Source organism: Osmia lignaria, chromosome 11 (genome assembly GCF_051020975.1).
Source record: "Osmia lignaria lignaria isolate PbOS001 chromosome 11, iyOsmLign1, whole genome shotgun sequence".
Taxonomy (NCBI): domain Eukaryota; kingdom Metazoa; phylum Arthropoda; class Insecta; order Hymenoptera; family Megachilidae; genus Osmia; species Osmia lignaria.
The window spans coordinates 1-10,000 of NC_135042.1; positions in this window are offsets into that span (position 1 = coordinate 1).

The window sequence follows — 10,000 nt, forward strand, 5'->3', positions numbered from 1 at the left end:
CTAAACGGAGCGAAAATCTGCATTTATACCATCACGGACGTTAGTTCAATAGCGTTTAACGATCGATCCACGGTACAGAATGCAAAAATATGATTGTTAAAATTTTCGACTAATCGGTTCTAAGAGGCGAAGCAATACGCCGCTGGGACTTTGAAATATTTCGGAGCGCATCTAAAGTTCGTTATTTTGGCTAAACGGAGCGAAAATCTGCATTTATACCATCACGGACGTTAGTTCAATAGCGTTTAACGATCGATCCACGGTACAGAATGCAAAAATATGATTGTTAAAATTTTCGACTAATCGGTTCTAAGAGGCGAAGCAATACGCCGCTGGGACTTTGAAATATTTCGGAGCGCACCTGAAGTTCGTTATTTTGGCTAAACGGAGCGAAAATCTGCATTTATACCATCACAGACGTTAGTTTAATAGCGTTTAACGATGGATCCACGGTACAGAATGCAAAAATATGATTGTTAAAATTTTCGACTAATCGGTTCTAAGAGGCGAAGCAATACGCCGCTGGGACTTTGAAATATTTCGGAGCGCACCTAAAGTTCGTTATTTTGGCTAAACGGAGCGAAAATCTGCATTTATACCATCACGGACGTTAGTTCAATAGCGTTTAACGATCGATCCACGGTACAGAATGCAAAAATATGATTGTTAAAATTTTCGACTAATCGTTCTAAGAGGCGAAGCAATACGCCGCTGGGACTTTGAAATATTTCGGAGCGCATCTAAAGTTCGTTATTTTGGCTAAACGGAGCGAAAATCTGCATTTATACCATCACGGACGTTAGTTCAATAGCGTTTAACGATCGATCCACGGTACAGAATGCAAAAATATGATTGTTAAAATTTTCGACTAATCGGTTCTAAGAGGCGAAGCAATACGCCGCTGGGACTTTGAAATATTTCGGAGCGCACCTAAAGTTCGTTATTTTGGCTAAACGGAGCGAAAATCTGCATTTATACCATCACGGACGTTAGTTTAATAGCGTTTAACGATGGATCCACGGTACAGAATGCAAAAATATGATTGTTAAAATTTTCGACTAATCGGTTCTAAGAGGCGAAGCAATACGCCGCTGGGACTTTGAAATATTTCGGAGCGCACCTAAAGTTCGTTATTTTGGCTAAACGGAGCGAAAATCTGCATTTATACCATCACGGACGTTAGTTTAATAGCGTTTAACGATGGATCCACGGTACAGAATGCAAAAATATGATTGTTAAAATTTTCGACTAATCGGTTCTAAGAGGCGAAGCAATACGCCGCTGGGACTTTGAAATATTTCGGAGCGCACCTAAAGTTCGTTATTTTGGCTAAACGGAGCGAAAATCTGCATTTATACCATCACGGACGTTAGTTCAATAGCGTTTAACGATCGATCCACGGTACAGAATGCAAAAATATGATTGTTAAAATTTTCGACTAATCGGTTCTAAGAGGCGAAGCAATACGCCGCTGGGACTTTGAAATATTTCGGAGCGCATCTAAAGTTCGTTATTTTGGCTACACGGAGCGAAAATCTGCATTTATACCATCACGGACGTTAGTTCAATAGCGTTTAACGATCGATCCACGGTACAGAATGCAAAAATATGATTGTTAAAATTTTCGACTAATCGGTTCTAAGAGGCGAAGCAATACGCCGCTGGGACTTTGAAATATTTCGGAGCGCACCTAAAGTTCGTTATTTTGGCTAAACGGAGCGAAAATCTGCATTTATACCATCACGGACGTTAGTTTAATAGCGTTTAACGATGGATCCACGGTACAGAATGCAAAAATATGATTGTTAAAATTTTCGACTAATCGGTTCTAAGAGGCGAAGCAATACGCCGCTGGGACTTTGAAATATTTCGGAGCGCACCTAAAGTTCGTTATTTTGGCTAAACGGAGCGAAAATCTGCATTTATACCATCACGGACGTTAGTTCAATAGCGTTTAACGATCGATCCACGGTACAGAATGCAAAAATATGATTGTTAAAATTTTCGACTAATCGGTTCTAAGAGGCGAAGCAATACGCCGCTGGGACTTTGAAATATTTCGGAGCGCACCTAAAGTTCGTTATTTTGGCTAAACGGAGCGAAAATCTGCATTTATACCATCACGGACGTTAGTTTAATAGCGTTTAACGATGGATCCACGGTACAGAATGCAAAAATATGATTGTTAAAATTTTCGACTAATCGGTTCTAAGAGGCGAAGCAATACGCCGCTGGGACTTTGAAATATTTCGGAGCGCACCTAAAGTTCGTTATTTTGGCTAAACGGAGCGAAAATCTGCATTTATACCATCACGGACGTTAGTTTAATAGCGTTTAACGATGGATCCACGGTACAGAATGCAAAAATATGATTGTTAAAATTTTCGACTAATCGGTTCTAAGAGGCGAAGCAATACGCCGCTGGGACTTTGAAATATTTCGGAGCGCACCTAAAGTTCGTTATTTTGGCTAAACGGAGCGAAAATCTGCATTTATACCATCACGGACGTTAGTTTAATAGCGTTTAACGATGGATCCACGGTACAGAATGCAAAAATATGATTGTTAAAATTTTCGACTAATCGGTTCTAAGAGGCGAAGCAATACGCCGCTGGGACTTTGAAATATTTCGGAGCGCACCTAAAGTTCGTTATTTTGGCTAAACGGAGCGAAAATCTGCATTTATACCATCACGGACGTTAGTTCAATAGCGTTTACCGATCGATCCACGGTACAGAATGCAAAAATATGATTGTTAAAATTTTCGACTAATCGGTTCTAAGAGGCGAAGCAATACGCCGCTGGGACTTTGAAATATTTCGGAGCGCACCTAAAGTTCGTTATTTTGGCTAAACGGAGCGAAAATCTGCATTTATACCATCACGGACGTTAGTTCAATAGCGTTTAACGATCGATCCACGGTACAGAATGCAAAAATATGATTGTTAAAATTTTCGACTAATCGGTTCTAAGAGGCGAAGCAATACGCCGCTGGGACTTTGAAATATTTCGGAGCGCATCTAAAGTTCGTTATTTTGGCTAAACGGAGCGAAAATCTGCATTTATACCATCACGGACGTTAGTTCAATAGCGTTTAACGATCGATCCACGGTACAGAATGCAAAAATATGATTGTTAAAATTTTCGACTAATCGGTTCTAAGAGGCGAAGCAATACGCCGCTGGGACTTTGAAATATTTCGGAGCGCACCTGAAGTTCGTTATTTTGGCTAAACGGAGCGAAAATCTGCATTTATACCATCACAGACGTTAGTTTAATAGCGTTTAACGATGGATCCACGGTACAGAATGCAAAAATATGATTGTTAAAATTTTCGACTAATCGGTTCTAAGAGGCGAAGCAATACGCCGCTGGGACTTTGAAATATTTCGGAGCGCACCTAAAGTTCGTTATTTTGGCTAAACGGAGCGAAAATCTGCATTTATACCATCACGGACGTTAGTTCAATAGCGTTTAACGATCGATCCACGGTACAGAATGCAAAAATATGATTGTTAAAATTTTCGACTAATCGGTTCTAAGAGGCGAAGCAATACGCCGCTGGGACTTTGAAATATTTCGGAGCGCATCTAAAGTTCGTTATTTTGGCTACACGGAGCGAAAATCTGCATTTATACCATCACGGACGTTAGTTCAATAGCGTTTAACGATCGATCCACGGTACAGAATGCAAAAATATGATTGTTAAAATTTTCGACTAATCGGTTCTAAGAGGCGAAGCAATACGCCGCTGGGACTTTGAAATATTTCGGAGCGCACCTAAAGTTCGTTATTTTGGCTAAACGGAGCGAAAATCTGCATTTATACCATCACGGACGTTAGTTTAATAGCGTTTAACGATGGATCCACGGTACAGAATGCAAAAATATGATTGTTAAAATTTTCGACTAATCGGTTCTAAGAGGCGAAGCAATACGCCGCTGGGACTTTGAAATATTTCGGAGCGCACCTAAAGTTCGTTATTTTGGCTAAACGGAGCGAAAATCTGCATTTATACCATCACGGACGTTAGTTCAATAGCGTTTAACGATCGATCCACGGTACAGAATGCAAAAATATGATTGTTAAAATTTTCGACTAATCGGTTCTAAGAGGCGAAGCAATACGCCGCTGGGACTTTGAAATATTTCGGAGCGCACCTAAAGTTCGTTATTTTGGCTAAACGGAGCGAAAATCTGCATTTATACCATCACGGACGTTAGTTTAATAGCGTTTAACGATGGATCCACGGTACAGAATGCAAAAATATGATTGTTAAAATTTTCGACTAATCGGTTCTAAGAGGCGAAGCAATACGCCGCTGGGACTTTGAAATATTTCGGAGCGCACCTAAAGTTCGTTATTTTGGCTAACCGGAGCGAAAATCTGCATTTATACCATCACGGACGTTAGTTTAATAGCGTTTAACGATGGATCCACGGTACTGAATGCAAAAATATGATTGTTAAAATTTTCGACTAATCGGTTCTAAGAGGCGAAGCAATACGCCGCTGGGACTTTGAAATATTTCGGAGCGCATCTAAAGTTCGTTATTTTGGCTAAACGGAGCGAAAATCTGCATTTATACCATCACGGACGTTAGTTCAATAGCGTTTAACGATCGATCCACGGTACAGAATGCAAAAATATGATTGTTAAAATTTTCGACTAATCGGTTCTAAGAGGCGAAGCAATACGCCGCTGGGACTTTGAAATATTTCGGAGCGCATCTAAAGTTCGTTATTTTGGCTAAACGGAGCGAAAATCTGCATTTATACCATCACGGACGTTAGTTCAATAGCGTTTAACGATCGATCCACGGTACAGAATGCAAAAATATGATTGTTAAAATTTTCGACTAATCGGTTCTAAGAGGCGAAGCAATACGCCGCTGGGACTTTGAAATATTTCGGAGCGCATCTAAAGTTCGTTATTTTGGCTAAACGGAGCGAAAATCTGCATTTATACCATCACGGACGTTAGTTCAATAGCGTTTAACGATCGATCCACGGTACAGAATGCAAAAATATGATTGTTAAAATTTTCGACTAATCGGTTCTAAGAGGCGAAGCAATACGCCGCTGGGACTTTGAAATATTTCGGAGCGCACCTAAAGTTCGTTATTTTGGCTAAACGGAGCGAAAATCTGCATTTATACCATCACGGACGTTAGTTCAATAGCGTTTAACGATCGATCCACGGTACAGAATGCAAAAATATGATTGTTAAAATTTTCGACTAATCGGTTCTAAGAGGCGAAGCAATACGCCGCTGGGACTTTGAAATATTTCGGAGCGCATCTAAAGTTCGTTATTTTGGCTAAACGGAGCGAAAATCTGCATTTATACCATCACGGACGTTAGTTCAATAGCGTTTAACGATCGATCCACGGTACAGAATGCAAAAATATGATTGTTAAAATTTTCGACTAATCGGTTCTAAGAGGCGAAGCAATACGCCGCTGGGACTTTGAAATATTTCGGAGCGCACCTAAAGTTCGTTATTTTGGCTAAACGGAGCGAAAATCTGCATTTATACCATCACGGACGTTAGTTTAATAGCGTTTAACGATGGATCCACGGTACAGAATGCAAAAATATGATTGTTAAAATTTTCGACTAATCGGTTCTAAGAGGCGAAGCAATACGCCGCTGGGACTTTGAAATATTTCGGAGCGCACCTAAAGTTCGTTATTTTGGCTAAACGGAGCGAAAATCTGCATTTATACCATCACGGACGTTAGTTCAATAGCGTTTAACGATCGATCCACGGTACAGAATGCAAAAATATGATTGTTAAAATTTTCGACTAATCGGTTCTAAGAGGCGAAGCAATACGCCGCTGGGACTTTGAAATATTTCGGAGCGCACCTAAAGTTCGTTATTTTGGCTAAACGGAGCGAAAATCTGCATTTATACCATCACGGACGTTAGTTTAATAGCGTTTAACGATGGATCCACGGTACAGAATGCAAAAATATGATTGTTAAAATTTTCGACTAATCGGTTCTAAGAGGCGAAGCAATACGCCGCTGGGACTTTGAAATATTTCGGAGCGCACCTAAAGTTCGTTATTTTGGCTAAACGGAGCGAAAATCTGCATTTATACCATCACGGACGTTAGTTCAATAGCGTTTAACGATCGATCCACGGTACAGAATGCAAAAATATGATTGTTAAAATTTTCGACTAATCGGTTCTAAGAGGCGAAGCAATACGCCGCTGGGACTTTGAAATATTTCGGAGCGCATCTAAAGTTCGTTATTTTGGCTACACGGAGCGAAAATCTGCATTTATACCATCACGGACGTTAGTTCAATAGCGTTTAACGATCGATCCACGGTACAGAATGCAAAAATATGATTGTTAAAATTTTCGACTAATCGGTTCTAAGAGGCGAAGCAATACGCCGCTGGGACTTTGAAATATTTCGGAGCGCACCTAAAGTTCGTTATTTTGGCTAAACGGAGCGAAAATCTGCATTTATACCATCACGGACGTTAGTTTAATAGCGTTTAACGATGGATCCACGGTACAGAATGCAAAAATATGATTGTTAAAATTTTCGACTAATCGGTTCTAAGAGGCGAAGCAATACGCCGCTGGGACTTTGAAATATTTCGGAGCGCACCTAAAGTTCGTTATTTTGGCTAAACGGAGCGAAAATCTGCATTTATACCATCACGGACGTTAGTTCAATAGCGTTTAACGATCGATCCACGGTACAGAATGCAAAAATATGATTGTTAAAATTTTCGACTAATCGGTTCTAAGAGGCGAAGCAATACGCCGCTGGGACTTTGAAATATTTCGGAGCGCACCTAAAGTTCGTTATTTTGGCTAAACGGAGCGAAAATCTGCATTTATACCATCACGGACGTTAGTTTAATAGCGTTTAACGATGGATCCACGGTACAGAATGCAAAAATATGATTGTTAAAATTTTCGACTAATCGGTTCTAAGAGGCGAAGCAATACGCCGCTGGGACTTTGAAATATTTCGGAGCGCACCTAAAGTTCGTTATTTTGGCTAAACGGAGCGAAAATCTGCATTTATACCATCACGGACGTTAGTTTAATAGCGTTTAACGATGGATCCACGGTACAGAATGCAAAAATATGATTGTTAAAATTTTCGACTAATCGGTTCTAAGAGGCGAAGCAATACGCCGCTGGGACTTTGAAATATTTCGGAGCGCACCTAAAGTTCGTTATTTTGGCTAAACGGAGCGAAAATCTGCATTTATACCATCACGGACGTTAGTTTAATAGCGTTTAACGATGGATCCACGGTACAGAATGCAAAAATATGATTGTTAAAATTTTCGACTAATCGGTTCTAAGAGGCGAAGCAATACGCCGCTGGGACTTTGAAATATTTCGGAGCGCACCTAAAGTTCGTTATTTTGGCTAAACGGAGCGAAAATCTGCATTTATACCATCACGGACGTTAGTTCAATAGCGTTTAACGATCGATCCACGGTACAGAATGCAAAAATATGATTGTTAAAATTTTCGACTAATCGGTTCTAAGAGGCGAAGCAATACGCCGCTGGGACTTTGAAATATTTCGGAGCGCACCTAAAGTTCGTTATTTTGGCTAAACGGAGCGAAAATCTGCATTTATACCATCACGGACGTTAGTTCAATAGCGTTTAACGATCGATCCACGGTACAGAATGCAAAAATATGATTGTTAAAATTTTCGACTAATCGGTTCTAAGAGGCGAAGCAATACGCCGCTGGGACTTTGAAATATTTCGGAGCGCATCTAAAGTTCGTTATTTTGGCTAAACGGAGCGAAAATCTGCATTTATACCATCACGGACGTTAGTTCAATAGCGTTTAACGATCGATCCACGGTACAGAATGCAAAAATATGATTGTTAAAATTTTCGACTAATCGGTTCTAAGAGGCGAAGCAATACGCCGCTGGGACTTTGAAATATTTCGGAGCGCACCTGAAGTTCGTTATTTTGGCTAAACGGAGCGAAAATCTGCATTTATACCATCACAGACGTTAGTTTAATAGCGTTTAACGATGGATCCACGGTACAGAATGCAAAAATATGATTGTTAAAATTTTCGACTAATCGGTTCTAAGAGGCGAAGCAATACGCCGCTGGGACTTTGAAATATTTCGGAGCGCACCTAAAGTTCGTTATTTTGGCTAAACGGAGCGAAAATCTGCATTTATACCATCACGGACGTTAGTTCAATAGCGTTTAACGATCGATCCACGGTACAGAATGCAAAAATATGATTGTTAAAATTTTCGACTAATCGGTTCTAAGAGGCGAAGCAATACGCCGCTGGGACTTTGAAATATTTCGGAGCGCATCTAAAGTTCGTTATTTTGGCTACACGGAGCGAAAATCTGCATTTATACCATCACGGACGTTAGTTCAATAGCGTTTAACGATCGATCCACGGTACAGAATGCAAAAATATGATTGTTAAAATTTTCGACTAATCGGTTCTAAGAGGCGAAGCAATACGCCGCTGGGACTTTGAAATATTTCGGAGCGCACCTAAAGTTCGTTATTTTGGCTAAACGGAGCGAAAATCTGCATTTATACCATCACGGACGTTAGTTTAATAGCGTTTAACGATGGATCCACGGTACAGAATGCAAAAATATGATTGTTAAAATTTTCGACTAATCGGTTCTAAGAGGCGAAGCAATACGCCGCTGGGACTTTGAAATATTTCGGAGCGCACCTAAAGTTCGTTATTTTGGCTAAACGGAGCGAAAATCTGCATTTATACCATCACGGACGTTAGTTCAATAGCGTTTAACGATCGATCCACGGTACAGAATGCAAAAATATGATTGTTAAAATTTTCGACTAATCGGTTCTAAGAGGCGAAGCAATACGCCGCTGGGACTTTGAAATATTTCGGAGCGCACCTAAAGTTCGTTATTTTGGCTAAACGGAGCGAAAATCTGCATTTATACCATCACGGACGTTAGTTTAATAGCGTTTAACGATGGATCCACGGTACAGAATGCAAAAATATGATTGTTAAAATTTTCGACTAATCGGTTCTAAGAGGCGAAGCAATACGCCGCTGGGACTTTGAAATATTTCGGAGCGCACCTAAAGTTCGTTATTTTGGCTAAACGGAGCGAAAATCTGCATTTATACCATCACGGACGTTAGTTTAATAGCGTTTAACGATGGATCCACGGTACTGAATGCAAAAATATGATTGTTAAAATTTTCGACTAATCGGTTCTAAGAGGCGAAGCAATACGCCGCTGGGACTTTGAAATATTTCGGAGCGCATCTAAAGTTCGTTATTTTGGCTAAACGGAGCGAAAATCTGCATTTATACCATCACGGACGTTAGTTCAATAGCGTTTAACGATCGATCCACGGTACAGAATGCAAAAATATGATTGTTAAAATTTTCGACTTATCGGTTCTGGATCACTGAAAAATCAAAAAAAATTATTAATTTTGATTAATTAAATTACATATGTAGTTTTATATTGTTATAGTCTCGTATTTGTTAATGTTTTGTCGTAAGAAAATGCAAAAATATCGTTTTAATGTTTTCGTCTCATCGGTTCTGGATCGCTGAAAAATCAAAAAAAAATATTAATTTTGATTAATTAAATTACAAATGGAGTTTTATATTGCTATAGTCGCTTATTTGTTAATGTTTTACCGTAAGAAAATGCAAAAATATCGTTTTAATATTTTCATCTCATCGGTTCTGGGCGGTTTTAAAATTTTTTAAAATATTAATTAAACCCATGATTTACATGAGAATGTGAATTTATTATGTCCTGCATGTTAATTTATTAATTTTCATGTATAGAACGTTATAAAATGAAAGGATATGTTCGACGATATTTTCAGTCTAAGTTTTACCGTGCCGGCGGGATGGTACGCTCTCACGGCGGTTTGCACAGGCATACGCCTGGGCGTAAGCCCATGCGTCGCCGACCTAGCGGCCGGCCGTTCGGTATTTATAGGAAGGCACTTTCGGTT